Genomic DNA, 19,619 nt, shown 5'->3' with positions numbered 1-19,619 from the left:
GAGATCCTGGCTGATCATCCAAATTCAGTACCCTGTCCCTGCTGTTAAGTATGTGTATTGTATTGAACAATTAACACAAAGACTTAAACGTATAACTCAAACAGGCCTTTACTGGTTGGAGGTAGGGACTATACATAGGTCTTTACTTCATGCCCACAGGCGGGAACTGAGGGGGATCAGTACCCACAGTACTATTTATACCCCTATGGCCAGGAGTGGTACTGCGTATCACTACGCCCAACAAGTAGTGCAGTCCTGTCCATAGGTTCAAAGTAGCACACATATTACATACACAACATTCCTCCCTTCCTAGCTTTACAGTCATCTCCCCATTTAACATAACGTAATAACATATATACATATATAACTTCAGGTTTACATAACAGAATAACATAGATACATAGATAACTTCATGTCAAAACAGATCACAGATTCAGTCTCTGCGGAAAACAGTTCACAGATTCAATCTCTGTGGTGTAGTCGGTTCACGTTACTGGAGTGACTCATTCAACAGTCCTTCCATGGATTTAACAGTTTGAACTTCCGAACTGAATTGGCTCCGTTCGGAGGGACCACGTGTGTGATCTGGTAGAGGTGATAGTGGTTCAGATGGGTCATCTTCTGTTTTTACTTTTCCTTTTCTGCTTCTTTCTGTTTCCGTCGTAGAGCCAGCTTCTCCCGATGTTCCGTAGACTTTTGGTGCTCCTCCATGATTTCTGCACTTTGGGAGTCGAAGTTACAAGCTGGGCAGGACAGGACATCGTAATATTCGGTGTGGTCCTGAGCTAGACCAGTGAGAGGGTCGTCTATTTCCTCCATACCCAGCTGGACGTTAGCCAGCTCTTGTTCCAAATCCAGACATCTTTCCTGAAGAGACTTCTTCATGTGTACCTCTGCATCCAGCTTTTTCTGGGCTTTCAGCAAGTCGTTTACTAGTGACCTCATTTGTGATTTTAATACTTCAACTTCCTTTGGAGATTGATTGATCGGACTATGCCATCCCTCTACCGGAGCAGCTGTTTCAGCGGTCTGTTGTTCTACGTTGACGTGAGTCAGCGTACTTTTGGCATCCAAGGGCTGCTCTGTTGCAGTCATCTCAGTCTGTGTTGCCACCTCAGCTCTTCCAATAACCTTTGAGAGCTCCGAACCCCTTTCGTTTGAATATTGAAGTTCATGTTCAAGTTTTTCCCATTTCAGAGTCCTGTCCTTCAGCATATGCAGGAGTTGGCTGACCGTTAACTCCGCTGACATCAGACGTTTTGTGTGCTCCTGCTCCATTTTCTCCATCAGCTGCTTTTGTTGTCTTTCCAGATTCTCCAACTCTATATCAAAGAACTCTTTCGTTGCATTCAACTCTTGCTCAAAACGGCGAAGCATTTGTTCTAATTGCTGTTGTAGTTTGAAATGGAGTTGAGTTCGAGCCCGGTGTCCCTCAGAAATGGACACATCAGTAGACTTGCCAGACTCAGAATCCACAGTTAAACTATGTTGTTGTTGCTCAGTGGAATTCTGTGCTGAAACTTTGTCTTTTGCACCTGAGTTGGGCTTACCATCATCCGTTCCAGAGTCTGGGCCGACTATCTTCACCGAGTTCTCACTCGTTATTGTTTGTAGGAAATGCCAGTCCATATTCATTTTCCTAATCCACTCCCGTCCTAGTAGTGGAGGACCTCCTTCAGATATCACATATAAGTCCATTATTTGACTGTCTTCGCCCTTGTGGACCACTGCAACCTCTATTTTCCCGATGGGGTACACTCTTTGCCCCGTGTATGTTTTCAATATAATCCCCGTATCCTGTAGGGGAATATGTTGGAATAACTTTCCGTAATCTTTCTTATTTATGACCGTCAATGCCGATCCAGTGTCCAATTCCAGTTTTACTTGGACTCCTTCTATCTGAAGAGTGACCCAAATTGTCTGGAGGTCTGCACCCTTACCAGCGTTGAGTACTCTTAAGCTAGCCAGTTCATTACAGCTTAAGCTAGCCAGTTCATTACTGCTAGCGTCTGAATCGGACTCCTGTTCGGTCACCTTGTGTACCTTTGCGTATTTTCCTTGCGGTGACTTCTTGTTGCTGGTCTTCTTCCCTGACCTGCATACTCTAGCTATATGTCCAAGCCTACCACAAGTTCTACATTCTTGGTTTTTAAACCAACACTGGTTCTGATCATGCGTTGTCTTTCCACAACGATAACATTTGCCAGAACTCACACCCAATTTGTGTGCACTGAGCTCCGGTGACCGTAGCTGCATTACTGCCGTGCCTCTCGCTGCGGCTTTGTGTGCTGCTGCCATAGTGACCGCCTTCTCAAGCGTCAGCTCATTCTCCTCGAGCAGTCGCTTTTGTGTATCCTGTTTAAATAAACCACACACAAATTTGTCTCGAAGTGCCTCTGTCAGTCCCGTTCCAAACTGGCAATATTTCGCTAATTTACGCAATTCCAGCAAATAATCAGCATTGCTTTCATGCTGTAGCTGCCTTCTGTCGTAAAATTTAAATCGTTCCGCTAGCATCAGCGGCGTGGGGTTTAGATGATCTTTCAGGACAGTAACAATCTCATCGAACGTCTTATCCGCCGGTTCATCTGGTGATAACAGGTGTTTCAATTGCCCGTATGTCTTCGCACCCATTAAATTTAATAATGTTAGTGCTTTATCAGCCTCACGAATTTTATTGGCCTTACAATAATTTTTAACTCGTTCAACATATATGGCCCAATCTTCGATGTCACTATCAAAGTTGCTAATATTCCCGTGTTTAGGCATTGTAGTACTTTATCAGATTTGCAATTTCTCAGATTTTTTTTTTTTACTGTTATCCAAGATGGCGGCTTCCCGCTCTTGCCGTCGTCCTCCGCCCACAAAATGGCGGTTTTCCCGCTTCTGCCTTCTTCCCCAGCGGTTTTCCCGCGAAAAATGGCGGCTTTCCCGCGCTTCTCGCTCTCCCCGCCCACTTCAATGGCGGTTTTCTCGCGCTTCTCGTCGCTGACTTTCAGCCCGACTGTGGCTCTTATCTCCTGTGCGATCGCTGGTGCGCCACACACCCGAAACGGTTCTCAGCCCTTATCACCGGTGCGATCGCTGGCCCGCTAAGCGCCTCCCGCTTGAAGCGGCTCCCGGCCTCTGGCTCACCCGCTCGGCGGCTCTTGCTCGCTCCCTCCCGGGCTCTGGCTTACCCACTCGCGCCCTCCCGGGTTCTGGCTTACCCACGAGGTTATGGAGGCTTCAGGGTCCTAATGCCTGTCGCTTCCAGTCGCTGGAAGCTGTCAGGATTTCTGCTGCCCTTCAGTTTTCAGTGGGGTGTTGAGGATTGGAACCTCTCTTCAACGTCCTGTCTTTGCACGAAGCCGCTGTGGAATAACTGCCGCAGGGTTCGAACCAACTCGTCGCCAGTGTTAAGTATGTGTATTCTATTGAACAATTAACACAAAGACTTAAACGTATAACTCAAACAGGTCTTTACTGGTTGGAGGTAGGGACTATACATAGGTCTTTACTTCATGCCCACAGGCGGGAACTGAGGGGGATCAGTACCCACAGTACTATTTATACCCCTATGGCCAGGAGTGGTACTGCGTATCACTACGCCCAACAAGTAGTGCAGTCCTGTCCATAGGTTCAAAGTAGCACACATATTACATACACAACACCTGCCTTCTCCCCATATCCCTTGATCCCTTTAGCCTTAAGAAATATATCCAACTCTTTTTTGAATATATTTAATGAACTGGCCTCCACTGCCCTCTGTGGCAGAGAATTCCACAGGTTCACCACTCTCTGGGTGAAGAAATTCCTCCTCATTTCAGTCCTAAATGGCTTACCCCTTATCCTTAGACTATGACCCCTGGTTCTGGACTCCCCGGCCATCATAAACATCCTTCCTGCTTCTAGTCTGTCCAGGCCTGACAGAATTTTATAAGTTTCGATGAGATCCCCTCTCAATCTTCTAAACTCCAGTGAGTATAAGCCCAATCGACACAATCTCTCCTCATACATCATTCCTGCCATCCCAGGTATCAGCCTGGTGAATCTTCGCTGCACTCATTCCATGGCAAGAACGTCCTTCCTCAGGTAAGGCGACCAAAACTGCACACAGTACTCAAGGTGCGGTCTCACCAAGGCCCTGTACAACTGTAGCAAGACATCCCTGTTCCTGTACTCGAACCCTCTTGCTACGAAGGCCAACATACCATTTGCCTTCTTAACTGCCTGCTGCGCCTGCATGCTTACCTTCAGCGACTGGTGCACAAGAACACCCAGGTCTCGTTGCACTTCCCCTTCTCCCAATCTATTGCCATTCAAATAACAATCTGCCTTCCTGTTTTTGCCACCAAAGTGGATAACCTCACATTTGGTAGCAAAAAGTACCAGAGTGTAATGTTACAGGGTAAAGTACCAGAGTGTAATGTTACAGGGTAAAGTACCAGAGTGTAATGTTACAGGGTAAAGTACCAGAGTGTAATGTTACAGGGTAAAGTACCAGAGTGTAATGTTACAGTGTGAAGTACCAGAGTGTAATGTTACAGGGTAAAGTACCAGAGTGTAATGTTACAGGGTAAAGCACCAGAGTGTAATGTTACAGTGTGAAGTACCAGAGTGTAATGTTACAGGGTAAAGTACACACACAGAAACACACAGAAACCCCTCAGTGCAGATAGAGGCCATTTCGGCCCATCGAGCCTGCACTGACACATATCCCACCCGATCCCCGTAACCCCTACACCAACACATATCCCACCCTATCCCTGTAACCCCACGTATTTAATCCCCCTAACACTAAGGGTCAATTTTATCATAGCCAATCAACCTAACCCGCACATCTTTGGATTGTGGGAGGAAACCGGAGCACCCGGAGGAAACCCACGCAAACACGGGGAGAATGTGCAAACTCCACACAGACAGTCGCCCGAGGCTGGATTCGAACCCGGGTCCCTGGCGCTGTGAGGCAACAGTGCTAACCACTATGCCACCGTGCTGCCCGTACCAGAGTAACAGAGTTTAATGTTACAACAACAACATCTTGTATTTATATAGCACCTTTAACGTAGTAAAACCTCCCAAGGCACTGCCCAGGAGTATTACAAGAGAAATTTTTTTGACACCGAGCCACATAATGAGAAATTAGGGCAGGTGATCAATAGCTTGGTCAAAGAGATAGGTTTTAAGGAGCGTCTTAAATGAGGAAAGGGAGGTAGCGAGGCGGGGACATTTAGGCAGGGAATTCCAGAGCTAAGGGCCCAGGCAACAGAAGTCATGGCCAGCAATGGTTGAGCGATTATAATCAGGGATCCTCAAGAGGGCAGAATTAGAGGAGCGCAGATATCTTGGGGGGTTGTGGGGCTGAAGGAGATTGCAGAGTTAGTAAGGACCGAGGTCATGGAGGAATCTGAAAATAAGGATGAGAATTTTGAAATCGAGGCGCTGATTAACCGGGAGCCAATGTAGGTCAGCGAGCACAGGGGTGATGGGCAAACGGGACTTGGTGCGAGTTAGGACACGGGCAGCCGAGTTTTGGATGACCTCAAGTTTACGTAGGATAGAATGTGAGAGTCCAGCCAGGAGTGCGCTGGCATAGTCAAGTTTAGAGGTAACAAAGGCATGGGTGAGGGTTTCAGCAGCGGATGAGCTAAGGCAAGGGCGGAGACGGGCGATGTTATAATGGGTAACAAAGAAATGGCAGACCAATTAAATACATATTTTGGTTCTGTCTTCACAAAGGAGGATCAAAATAACCTCCCAGAGATGTCGGGGAACATAGGGTCTGATGAAAGGGAGGAACTGAAAGAAATCAGTATTTGTAAGGAAATGGTGTTAAGGAAATTGATGGGACTGAAGGCCGATAAATCCCCAGGGCCTGATAATCTACATCCTAGCGTACTTAAGGAAGTGGCCCTAGAAATAGTAGATGCATTGCTGATCATCTTCCAACATTCGATGGAATCTGGAACAGTGCCCATGGATTGGAGGGTAGCTAATGTTACCCCACTATTCAGAAAAGGTGGTAGGGAGAAAACAGGGAATTACAGACCGGTAAGCCTGACATCGGTAGTGGGGAAAATGCTCGAGTCCATTTTAAAGGATGTAATAGCTGAGCACTTGGAAAACAGTAACAGGATCGAACAAAGTCAACATGGATTTACAAAAGGTAAATTGTGCTTGATTAATCTACTGGAATTTTTGAGGATGTAACTGGTGGAATAGATAAGGGAGAAACAGTAGATGTGATATATTTGGACTTTCAGAAGGCTTTCGATAAGGTCCCGCATAAGAGGTTAGCGTGTAAAGTTAAGGCACATGGGATTGGGGGCAAGGTATTGACTTGGATAGTAAACTGGTTGGCAGACAGAAAGCAAAGAGTTGGAATAAACGGGTCTTTTTCCAAGTGGCAGGCAGTGACTAGTGGGGTACCGCAGGGATCGGTCCTAGGACCCCAGCTATTCACAATATATATTAATGATCTAGACAAGGGAAATAGATGTAATATCTCCAAATTTGCAGATGACACAAAGCTGGGTGGGCGTGTGTGCTGTGAGGAGGATGCCGAGAAACTCCAGGATGATTTGGACAGGTTGGGCGATTGGGCAGAAACATGGCAGATGCAATATAACGTGGATAAATGTGAGGGTATCCACTTTGGTAGCAAAAACAGGAAGGCAGATTATTATCTGAATGGCAATAGATTGGGCGAAGGGGAAGTGCAATGAGACCTGGGTGTCCTTGTGCACCAGTTGCTGAAGTTAAGCATGCAGGTGCAGCAGGCGGTTAAGAAGGCAAATGGTATGTTGGCCTTCGTAGCGAGAGGCTTTGAGTACAGGATCAAGGATGTCTTGCTGCAGTTGTACAGGGCCTTGGTGAGACCACATCTTGAGTATTGTGTGCAGTTTTGGTCGCCTTATCCGAGGAAGGATGTTCTTGCCATGGAAGGAGTTCAGCGAAGATTCACCAGGCTGATGCCTGGGATGGCAGGTATGACGTATGAGGACAGATTGGGTCAATTGGGCTTGTACTCGCTGGAGTTTAGAAGAATGAGAGGGGATCTCATTGAAACTTATAAAATTCTGACAGGACTGGACAGACTAGATGCAGGAAGGATGTTCCCGATGGTCGGGGAGTCCAGAACCAGGGGTCACAGTCTAAGGATAAAGGGTATGCCATTTAGGACAGAAATTAGGAGGAATTTCTTCACCCAGAGAGTGGTGAGCCTGTGGAATTCTCTACCACAGAAGGCAGTAGAGGCCAATTCATTAAATATATTCAAGAAGGAGTTGGATATATTTCTTAAGGCTAAAGGGATCAAGGGGTATGGGGAGAAAGCAGGGACCGGGTACTGAATTTGGATGATCAGCCATGATCACATTGAATGGCGGAGCAGGCTCCAGGGGCCGAATGGCCTACTCCTATTCCTATCTTCTATGTTTATAAGAACGTAAGAAGTAGGAGCAGGAGTAGGCCAATTGGCCCCTCGAGCCTGCTCCGCCATTCAATAAGATCATGGCTGATCTGATCCTAACTGCCAATCCACTATGACAGGACTATCTCCTGAATCTAACAGAATTAGACACATGAAACAGGAGCAGGATCAGGCTACACGGCCCCTGGGCCCGCTCCGCTACCCACAGGGCCATGACCGATCCGCACCTAAACTCATGTCCAAATTCCTGCCCGCTCCCCGTAACCCTTAATTCCCTTTTCTTCTAGGAAACTGTCTATTTCTGTTTTAAATTTATGTAATGATGTAGCTTCGACAGCTTTTTGGGGCAGCATATTCCATGGACCTACCACCCTCTGAGTGAAGTAGTTCCTCCTCATCTCAGTTTTGAAAGAGCAGCCCCTTATTCTAAGACTATGCCCCCTAGTTCTAGTTTCACCCATCTTCTGGAACATCCTCCCCGCATCCACCTGATCCAACCCCTTCACAATCTTATATGTTTCAATAAGATCGCCTCTCATTCTTCTGAACGCCAATGAGTAGAGTCCCAATCTACTCAACCTCTCCTCATATGTCCATCCCCTCATCCCCGGGATTAACCGAGTGAACCTTCTTTGTACTGACTCGAGAGCAAGTATGTCTTTTCTTAAGTATGGACACCAAAACTGTATGCAGTATTCCAGGTGCGGTCTCACCAATACCTTGTACAACTGAAGCAATACCTCCCTATTTTTATATTCTATCCCCCTAGCAATGAAAGCCAACATTCCATTGGCCTTCTTAGTCACTTGCTGCACCTGCATACTAACCTTTTGAGTTTCGTGCACCAGGACCCCCAGATCCCTTTGTACTTCAGTACTTTCTAGTTTCTTGCCATTAAGATAATAACTTGCTCTACGATTTTTCCTGCCAAAGTGCATAACCTCACACTTTCCAGTATTGTATTCCATCTGCCAAGTCTCTGCCCACTTACTTAGCCTGTCTATGTCCCCTTGCAGGTTTTTATGTCCTCCTCTCTCACTACTTTCCCTCCCATCTTAGTATCATCTGCAAACTTTGATATGTTACACTCGGTCCCCTCCTCCAAATCGTTAATATAGATTGTAAAGAGTTGGGGACCCAGCACTGACCCCTGCGGAACACCACTGGTTACTGATTGCCAGTCTGAGAATGAACCATTTATCCCAACTCTCTGCCTTCTGTTAGATAGCCAATCCTCTATCCATGCCAGAATATTACCCCCAATCCCGTGATTTTTTATCTTAAGCAATAATCTTTTGTGTGGCACCTTGTCAAATGCCTTTTGGAAGTCTAAATACACTACGTCCACTGGTTCACCTTTATCCACCCTGTATGTTACTTCCTCAAAGAACTCCAGCAAATTTGTCAAACATGACTTCCCCTTCATAAAACCATGCTGACTTTGTCTTATTAAACTATGATTATCCAAATGTCCTGTTAATGTCTCCTTAATAATGGACTCCAAAATTTTACCTACCACAGATGTTAGGCTAACTGGTCTATAGTTTCCAGCCTTCTGTCTACTGCCCTTTTTAAATAAGGGTGTTACATTAGCAGTTTTCCAGTCTGCTGGGACCTTTGCTGAGTCCAGGGAGTTTTGGAAGATTATTACCAATGCATCCACAATCCCTACCGCCACTTCCCTCAAGACCCTTGGATGTAAGCCATCAGGTCCAGGCGATTTATCCGCCTTGAGTCCCATTATTTTACCGAGTACCACTTCCTTAGTGATTTTGATCATGTTTATCTCCTCCCCCGCTATAGCCCCCTGCTTGTCCAGTGTTGGGATATTCTTGGTGTCCTCTACTGTAAAGACTGATACAAAATATTTATTCAGTGTTTTTGCCGTCTCCATATTTCCCACCATTAATTTCCCAGCCTCATCCTCTAAGGGACCAACATTTACTTTAGCCACCCTTTTTCTTTTCATATAACTATAAAAACTCTTACTATCTGTTTTTATATTTTTTGCTAATTTACTTTCATAATCTATCTTCCCTTTCCTAATCAATCTTTTTGTTATTTTTTGCTGTCTTTTAAAGTTTTCCCAATCCTCTATCCTCCCACTAGATTTGGCTACCTTATATGCCCTTGTTTTTAGTCGAATACTATCCTTAATTTCTTTACTTAGCCACGGATGGCTGACTTTTCTTTTACACCCTTTTCTTCTCAGTGGAATATACTTTTTTTGGAAGTTGTAAAATAACTCCTTAAATGTACACCACTGATCATGTATTGTCTTACCCTTTAATCTATTTTCCCAATCCACTTTGCTCAATTATGCTCTCATACCTTCATAGTCTCCTTTATTCAAGCTTAGCACGCTTGTTTGAGATACAACCTCCTCACCCTCTAATTGAACATGGAATTCAACCATGTTATGGTCACTCATTCCAAGGGGATCCTTTACTAGGACATTTTTAATTAATCCTGTCTCGTTACACAGGACCAGATCTAAGGTTGCTTGCCCCCTGGTCGGTTCAGTTACATACTGCTCAAGAAACCCATCCCTAATACACTCAATGAACTCATCCTCAAGGCAGCCCTGCCCATTTTGATTTGTCCAGTTAAAATGATAGTTAAAATCCCCCATAATTATAGATGTTCCCTTATTACAAGCCTCAACTATTTCCTGATTGATACTCCGTCCAACCGAGTTGCAACTGTTCGGAGGCCTATAGACTACGCCCACTAGTGTTTTTTTCCCCTTATTATTCCTGATCTCCACCCAAACTGTTTCATTATCCTGATCTTTTGACCCAATATCATTTCTCTGTATTACAGTGATTCCTTCCTTTATTAACATAGCCACCCCACCTTCCCTTCCTTCCTGCCTGTCCTTCCTGATCGTTAAATAACCTGGTATGTTTAATTCCCAGGCATTGTCACCCTGCAGCCATGTTTCTGTAATGGCCACAAGATCATACCCATATGTAGCTATTTGTGCCATTAACTCATCTATTTTGTTGCGAATGCTACGTGCATTCAGATAGAGAACTTTCAAATGTGTTTTTTGACACTTAGTTCCTGCTTTTGCCCTTTTTATTACTTTACCTTTTACTCCATACCTTCTGCCCCTTCCTGACACGCTCTGGTTTTTCATTTCCCCACTGCTACCTAAGTCTATGACCTTCTCTGTTGTCATTTTTATTATTTGTTCTCTAGGAACCTCCCCCCCTCTAGTTAGTTTAAAGCCCTCTCTACAGCCCTAGTTATATGATCCGCCAGGACCCTAGTCCCAGCACTGGCCAAGTGAAGCCCATCCCAATGGAACAGCTCCCTCCTGCCCCAGTACTGGTGCCAGTGTCCCAGGAAGCAAAACCCATTTCTCCCACACCAGTCTTTGAGCCACGCATTTAACTCTCTGATTTTATTTGTCCTAGCCAAATTCGCTCGTGGCTCAGGTAATAATTCGGAGATTATTACCTTTGAGGTTCTGTTTTTTAATTTGACCCCTAGCTGCTCATACTCCTTTAACAGAACCGGCTTCCTAGTCCTATCTATGTCGTTTGTACCAACATGGACCACGACGACTGGATCCACCCCCTCCCACTGCAAGTTTCTTTCCAGCCCAGAGGAGATGTCCTTAACCCTGGCACCGGGTAGGCAACACAGCCTACGGGACTCTCGCTCTTGGCTGCAGAGAACTCTATCTATCCCCCTAATAACACTATCCCCTACCACTACAACATTTCTATTTACTCCCCCCTCTTGAATGGCCCCCCGTTCCACGGTGCTGTGGCCAGGTTGCTCATCCTCCCTGCAGCCCCTGCTCCCGTCCCCACAGGGAGTAAGAACCTCGAACCTGTTGGTCAAGAGCAAGGGCTGCAGCTCCTCCAACACTACCTCCTGGTTCCCCGTACCTGCCTCACTCGTAGTCACACCGTCCTGACCCTGGCCATGGGCTACATCTGAATTAATTAACTTCATAGGTGTGACCACCTCCTGATACACAGAGTCCAGGTACTTCTCCCCCTCCCTGATGTGTCGCAGTATCTGAAGCTCAGACTCCAGCTCATCAACACGGAGCTGGAGATCCTGTAGCAGCAGACACTTGTCACAGATGTACTCACCGTTAGCCTCAATGGGGTCTACCGGCTCCCACATCTCGCAACAGTAACACATCACCTGCTCCATTCTATGTAATTAATTTTTAAAAAATTTATTGTTAGTTATGGACACCCTCTTCCCGATTATAGATGCTAGTATCCCCTTTAATTAATTGGATTTAAATTAAATCAATCCCTCTAATTACACCAGTTAAATGGTTTACCAACTGTCTCCACTACAGCACAGAGACCCTAGAAAAAAACTGCAGAATTTAAGATTGTAATAAAAAGAAGAAATACTCACCAACCAATCCAACCAATCACTTACCTCCTTCCTGGTGACATCACACTTCGATTACTTTTTACCTCTCTCCCCTGCTGTTGAATTGGTATGCCTCGCCTCGCCCCTCCTTTTAAAGTTGCCGCGCTGCCTCTACCTCACGCAGGTCCGCTCTGGTCGGGCGTCGCTGCTCACTGCACTCCCAGGTCAGCCGCTGTGGTCGGGCCTCGCCTCGCCCCTCCTTTTAAAGTTGCCGCGCTGCCTCTACCTCACGCAGGTCCGCTCTGGTCGGGCGTCGCTGCTCACTGCACTCCCAGGTCAGCCGCTGACTATGGAGTTGGAAGTAGGCGATCTTTGTTATGCTGCGGATATGTGGTCAGAAGCTCATTTCAGGGTCAAATATGACACCAAGTTTGCGAACAATGTGGTTCAGCCTGAGGCAGATGTTAGGGAGAGGGATGGATTCAGTGGCTCGGGAATGGAGTTTGTGGCAGGGACTGAAAACAAAGGCTTCGGTTTTCCCAATATTTAATTGGAGAAAATTTCTGCTCATCCAGAACTGTATGTCGGACAAGCAGCCTGACAATTTAGACACCGTGGAGGTGGTCAAGAGAAGAGGTAGTGATGTAGAGCTGGGTGTCGTCAGCGTACATGTCTAAACTGACGCTGTGATTTCGGATGATGTCGCCAAGGGGCAACATGTAGATGAGAAATAGGGGGCCAAGGATAGATCCTTGGGGTGTAAGATTCGCAAAATTTCTACATCTTCCCGAAGGTTATTAATATGAAAAGGGACCCTGCATGGACATTTTTAATGAAAAGGGGTACCCAAAATGGCATCCGCGCCTCGTGACAGAAAGCCTGTGAGATTTTAAAACTTGGACTCTGCAACGCAGACAGCTTGTGGATCGAAACCAAAGCTGCAGTTTCTATGAAGAGAGACTTTGGCCTAGAAATTCAGTTGTTTGCGCCAGCCGCTAGCGCCTTAGGAGGAGGAGAAGTGGGGCGCTAAGCAGCTAGCGCCTGGGCGCGGCGCGATCTGCGCCTCTCGCGAACTTCAGTTAAGATATAGCGGTGGCGCAAAACCTTTGCGCGCGCAGATCCTGACATAATTTCATGCTGCAACGCCCTTTGTGCACCCCGAACCGGAAATTCAGTGGCGCCGGCCTATTGTGCGCCTGGTGCCCCTAGCGACTGGTAGAGGGGAACAGTTCCCAGTCGCTGCGGGGTGTGGGGGGCGTTAATTTAAGGGGACTCCTCCTGCAGAATAAATGGCAGCCATTTTGCACCACTCCTTCTTTGTCAGAGATGGATCTTTGGAGAGAGAAAAAGGTAGAGAGCTTTCTGGTTTGGCTCAACACTCGCATAGGTACTTGTGGCTTCAGGCCACAGCTTTGTACTTGCAGTGTCATAGCATTGATTGGAAACATATAATGGGAGCTGCAATGGGTGGAAACGTTGGGTTTCTCCATTGCATTCAAAGGGCTCAGAGACGCCGTGAGAGAGTGCCAGTCATGGCCAGATGGAGAAGGGCCAACAGGCATCGGCAAAGGAGGCCTTACCCACCCAGGGTATACCGCCAGCAGTTCTCATATCTGAATATGTCTGAGGAGTAGTGTGTTCGGAGGCTGCGATTCAGAAGGGCGGTGGTCACGGAGATCTGCCACCTGCTTTGTGGAGATCTGCAGCCACAGCTGAGGAGCAGGACGTCTCTGTTGGTGGCAGTGAAGGTGACGGTGGCTCTCAACTTCTATGCCACCGGCTCCTTCCAATCCGCTACTGGGGACATTTCCAACATCTCCCAGTTCGCGGTACATTGCTGCATCCGCCAGGTGACCAATGCCCTTTTCAGAAGGAGACGTCAGTTCATCTCCTTCCCCATGACCGTTGACAAGCAGCAAGAGCGTGCAATGGGCTTTGCAGCATTAGCAGGCTTCCCCATGGTGCAGGGCGCCAATGACTGCATGCATGTGGCTTTGCGGGCACCTCTAGAGAATGCCGAGGATTACCGCAACCGGAAGGGCTACCATTCGCTCAACGTGCAGTTGGTGTGTGGCCACAGGCAGCTCATCCGAGCTGTCAATGCCCGCTTTCCAGGCAGCAGCCACGATGCCTTCATCCTGCACCAGACTTCTGTGGCAGACATGTTCGAGGCCCAGCCTCACCCACAAGGGTGGCTTCTCGGGGACAAAGGCTATCCTTTGTGCACCTGGCTGATGACCCCGCTCCGTGCGCCCAGCACCCCTGCTGAAGAGGGTTACAATGACAGCCATCAAGCAACCAGGAACATCATTGAGCAAACAATCGGTGTGCTGAAGCAACGGTTCCGCTGTCTGGATCATTCCGGGGGAGCCCTACAGTACTCGCCTGAGCGAGTCTCCCGTTTCATTGCCGTGTGCTGCATGCTGCACAACCTGGCTATCCGCAGGACTCAGCCACTGCCAGCAGACATTGGAGGACCACCAGAGGAGAAGGAGGAGGAGGAGGAGGAGGAGGAGGACCAGCACAGGAGGGAGGCAGAAAGTGCAAGGGCCGCCCGTCGGCGGCTTATTGCACGTTGGTTCTAGGCCCCCTCTCAATGGCAGAAGATGAATGTAGCCGCTCCACAAGCCCTCAGCTGAGCAGGGCAACCAGGACTTCCAAAAGAAAACATGGACAGTGCGATTTAAGAATTGTTTTTTACTGTGATACCTCTGTGCCCTTCCCACATGACAAACTAATGGAGAGAAACCCCCCCCAAAAACACAAATATACCAGTCTCGGCCTTTATATATGAAACAAATACAGCATTCTCAGCCTTTATAAATAAAACAAAACATTTGGCCACACCTTCTACTTTTCTTCTGCGAGGGTGATCCGTTTCACTTCCGTGACTGGCCCCTACCCGCCCTGCAGCTCCTCCTCAATGGGACCCCAGTGGCTGCAGCAAGGCTGGGGGAAGGCTGCTGAGGGTCAGATGGTGAGACAGCAGATGCCCTTGGGGGTCGGCCTGGACCAGCTCTGGGCCTGGAGGGGCCGGCTGCTGACTGCTCCAACTCTGCTTGGGCGGCAGCAGACTGTCCAACAGCTGGTGGCAGCTGCAATGGAGGAGTGACAGTGTTGGCTGCAGGAATGCTGCCAAACTGACAGATCACAGGCACTCCCTGGTCGGCTGATACATTGGCACGCGCACGGGCCAGCACTGCAGCATGCGCAGCAATCTGCTGAGGCACAGACTGCTGGGCTGCTGCGGCACGGCGAGTGCACCTGCAATGCCTGGCCGATCCAGCGAGTGTGGCAGCAGTTAGTGCCCGTGTGGCCCTGGTCTGTGTCTGCATGACAGCAGCCAGTGAATGCACGGCACGACTGAGCACTTGGCTAGAAGCCGCCTGTGATGCAGTGAAGTCCTGCTGACTCCTAGCCTGTGCTGCCGCGACATCCTGCAGACTCCTGGCCTGTGCTGCACTGAATTGTTGCAGACTCCTGACCTGTGCTGCCGCGACGTCCTGCAGACTCCTGGCCTGTGCTGCCCCGAACTCCTGCACACTCCTTGCCAGTGACTCTATGGAGTCAGGCATCCTTGCCACTGCAGCCATGAGCTCAGTGTGCCTGCCCTCAGCCTGGGCGCCCATTTCCGCTTGGAGCCGCACCTCCTCTGCGCTCACCATAGCAGGACTGGAGGACGCACTCACCCTCTGGGGAGAAGGCTGCCGAGCTTGCCCACCCCTCCCACGTTGCTGCAGCCCGCTGCTCCCCGGAGCTTCACTATCCTCTGACCCTTCCCCCCTGCTCCCCTCCAGGGAAGACATATCACCATCATGGCCATGGGCTGCCTCGGCTGAGGGTGTCCCTCATGGGCTGGCTTCCTCTTCCTCCTCCTCTATGTCTGACTCAGACACAGTGCCAGCTTGAGGGGCCGCCTCCTCACCTGGCGAATCACCATCTGAAAGCAGGGAGGCACAAGAGTTGCTTTAGAGTGAGGACAGGGCGGCAGCGAGGGAGGCATGAGTGCTGCTGTGCACTGCATTGGTTCGATAGTGGCAAAGGATGCTGGTGTGAGGCGCAAGTGGAAAGGGAGAGGTCAAAAAGGTGATGACCTTACCATTGGTGCCCAGAATAGGGTCAGCATCTCCAGTGGTGACAGGGCCACTCAGCCGGCCTGCCATGATCCGCTCCACTCGCTGCTCGAGGTCGCTCAGCTGTATCAGGTCAGGACGGCCTCCCCCGGTCTGTCACTGCTGCCTTCTGTTATGCGCCAGCTTGGCCTGCAAGAGAAAGGACAGCCTCTAAGTACAGTGTCAAGCCCTGATCTTGCCCGCACTGCCTCCCATGGTCGATTAGCCCTGACAGTGTCAAGCCCTGATCTTGCCCGCGCTGCCTCCCATGGTCAATTAGCCCTGACAGTGTGTAAAGTCCTGAATGTGCAAGTGCTTTTCATGACAGTCCCGTAGCTGCTGGATGAGGGCTGGCCATTAGGGCTTTCAGGCCCCTTTTGCCATAAAGTGAGGTGCACATGCAGGGATGAGGAGGATACTGGAAAGGGTACTCACCCTGACAACCCGAGTGAGGTCGTTGAATTTTTTCCGGCATTGGGTTGGTGTCCTGCCAACCACGCTGTTGGACGTGACCCTGTTTGCCACATCTCTCCATGCTTTCCGATATTCGGTGGTCAGCGGCCTCCTGCCACCCTCAGGGAAGAGGATATGGCACCTGTGGTCCACTGCGCCAACCAGCAGCCTCAGGTCACCCTCGCCGAAGCACTGTGCTCTTTCCATGGCCTTCTCCACTCTCCTGGGCATGCAGCAGTTCCAGAAGCAGTGTTCAGGCCTTGCCTTAGGGCTGCAGTGTGCAGGGTGTGGCAGCCAAACAATTCCACCCTCCCCCTTTAAGTGCTGACCAGCGCCTTACTGTCTGCCCTCAATGAGCAACTCGCCGCACCTGCGCTGCGCCCGCCTTCGGTGTTTGCACCCCGGATCGCCGGCTTGGCGCCTAATGATAGCCGTGCACCGCCTGCTTTAGCGCAGCAGCAACCTCTTGGGGCGATGCAACTGAATATCGGCGAAGGTGGCGCTAAGTTGCGCCGGGCGCAAAAGTTAGCGAACGCCATGCTGTAGCGCCCCAAACATGGCTATACTGAATTTCTAGGTCTTTGTATTTTGAAACCAGACAGGACTTTGAATTATGTATTAGACTGAATTGGAGACAAATCTAAATTCAGTTAGGCCTATAGTTAAGGCCTTCAAGCAGTTTGCATATATAAATCGACAACAGATTAAGAAAGCCGTCGAGGCTGGACAGGCCCATCAAGGAACATTCATTAACAAAACAAGTCAATTATCGGGCCGGTAGATGCGATTACCGGCCATCTAAAAACAGTTAGTATGGATTGCTACCATTATTTAAAATAGCCTGCCAAGATTAAGACAAAGAACTAACCTAATTTGGCGCGCAGATAAGGGTTTTCGAAAAGAGTATAATTGAAGGCCCCGGGTAGCAATCTCGCGCGCTGCTCTCTCTGCTCTGCTCGGCTCTTCCGCCCCTCGCCCTCGTGGCTGTCACTCTTTCCCTGTCCCGTGCTTACCCCCTGGCCTTTGCCCATGCCTTTTCCCCACTCCATCTGGAACTCGCCCAGGCACTGCATCGGGTGGACACGGACAATTCAGGCCAGGCCAGGCGGGACGCGACGAGGGGAGGGAAGACCGACCGAAGAAGACCAACTGAGGAGACGAACTGAGGGGAGGCTTCGAATCATCAGGCCTTCAGCCTCAGCCAACCTGCGACTATCTTCACACAAATTCAAATAGTCGGCCGATGACGAAGAATCATCCCTGCAAGGTAAAGTACCCAAACAGAGACTTTAACTTTGGGGTACTCGAACCTGGACAACGCCCTTGCAGCACTCGGAGACCACGTGATGACGGCAGGCTCCAGAGAGCCCCAAGAGTGAAACCCGAACCCAACCGCTGTTTTGAGTCCAGCAGACCCCTTTTGATTGGTGAGCATGAAGTTCTGACCCCTCATAGCTTGATCTAGTTAGGTATAGGGGGTGGGATAAGGGGATTGTTAAGATAGTTGTTTTCCCTCGATGTGCCGTGTGTTCCCCATTCCCCGTATAAGTATAGTTATTCTTTTGTATTTTGCCTGCAGAAGTGTACACTAGTAATTTTCCATAAGATTGTATCAATTGTTCCTCTTCAATAAAATTTTGGTTTTTGTTTACATCCAACCACCTGTCTACCCGAGTCTTCTCTGTACCGCCACCTTGTACCTAAGTCCGGCATCTAGAACCCAGGGGCGTGGGAGTCATTTGAACCGCTCAGAAACAGTCAGCGGCATAACTGACTGGGCGTACGTGCCAAACAACACCACCACAGGCCACAGGGGGACAGCAGAGGTAGGGAATGGGAAGAGAAGCCGTTGCAGGTCATTCACAGAAATCACAGAAATCACAGAAACCACACAGTGCAGATAGAGGCCATTTCGGCCCATCGAGCCTGCACCGACACATATCCCACCCGATCCCCGTAACCCCTACACCAACACATATCCCACCCTATCCCCGTAACCCCACGTATTTAATCCCCCTAACACTAAGGGTCAATTTATCATAGCCAATCAACCTAACCCGCACATCATTCTCCGGTTATGATTAGATAGATAAGAATGGAACCAGGCGAGTGCAGTCCCACCCAGCTGGGCAAAAGTGGAGAGACTTTGGAGAAGGATGGAGTGGTCAACCGTGTCAAAGGCTGCAGACAGGTCAAGAAGGACGAGGAGGGATAGTTTACTTTTGTCACAGTCACAAAGGATGTCATTTGTGACTTTGTTGAGAGCCGTTTTGGCGGAAACCGGATTGGAGGGATTCAAATATGGAATTGCGGGAAAGATGGGCACGGATTTGGGAGGTGATAACACGTTCGAGGACTCTGGAGATGTGGCAGTAGTTTGCAAGGACAGAGGGGTCAAGGATTTTTTTTTGAGGAGAGGTGTGATGACAGCAGATTTGAGGGAGATGGGGACAGTACCCGAGGACAGGGTAAAATACCAGAGTATAACGTTACAAGGTGAAGTACCAAAGCATAACGTTATAAGTTACAGTGCATATAGTGAGACTGTTTATATAATGAGACTATCCTGCAGGTATGTCTTTTTCTGATCACCGTTTCACGTAAAGCCCTTTTTCTCCTCTCTGTTTTACAGGAGCTGTTGTGATTAAATACAGGTTTCTGACCATCTTCCATTAGCTGGAGTTATATACTAACTGCAATATTGTGGAGCTAACACATCTTACATTTATAAAGAGCTCCATTATTAATGCTGCACTGAGAAACTTGTCTTTGAATTGTTGAAGAGGACGAAGGTGATTACAGACAATAAATTAGGAGCCAGAGGACCAATTGTTATTCATCCGATTTTCATTATGTTAGCTTTCCCTTACTCTGCTAAATAAAGCTGTGATTATTCCAGACATGCTGCTTTACATTGTCGTCATTCAATACAGATTAATCCGAGATGTTACACCTTGTAACTAAAAATGGCCACAGCACTTACTCAATGAATACTGTTAACTGAGCTCAGGGAGTGGCCTGGGAATGATGGTAGGTCCAACGCGAACCCTGTTCAGTGATTGCAGAGCAGAATTCAACAAAGTTAACCAAATGCTGAGCTGCTATGCCTGGTCCACAGAGGCTAAATGTGAGGGTGTCACGCTGAAACTGTAAGGGGCAATGTTCAGACTGCACCTTGAATACAGTCAGTCCTCCGTAGTGATACTCAAGGGAACATCCAAGTTCCGGAAGTGTTGCATCAACCCAAGTAGATCAATCCAATTATATGTTTGCACACCAAAGATAAATCA

The 19,619-nt window shown here is 48.5% G+C and overlaps 1 protein-coding gene across 1 annotated transcript in view; it reads left to right on the top strand.

Annotated features, from left to right (window-relative positions):
* Positions 1 to 19,231, top strand: part of LOC147105426 (immunoglobulin superfamily member 10-like) — a 349,216-nt gene extending 329,985 nt beyond the window's left edge. The window contains exon 10 of the mRNA XM_086011724.1: positions 18,962 to 19,231. The gene's annotated coding sequence lies outside the window, so the exon portion shown is untranslated. The remainder of the gene's footprint in view (positions 1 to 18,961) is intronic.
* Positions 19,232 to 19,619: the final 388 nt, after the last annotated feature.

The sequence above is a fragment of the Somniosus microcephalus genome, chromosome 18, assembly GCF_052327205.1.
Source record: "Somniosus microcephalus isolate GS21.2 chromosome 18, FLI_Smic_1.0, whole genome shotgun sequence".
NCBI lineage: Eukaryota > Metazoa > Chordata > Chondrichthyes > Squaliformes > Somniosidae > Somniosus > Somniosus microcephalus.
Note: the sequence above shows the minus strand (reverse complement) of the source record. Positions and strands in the feature narration are given on the sequence as shown.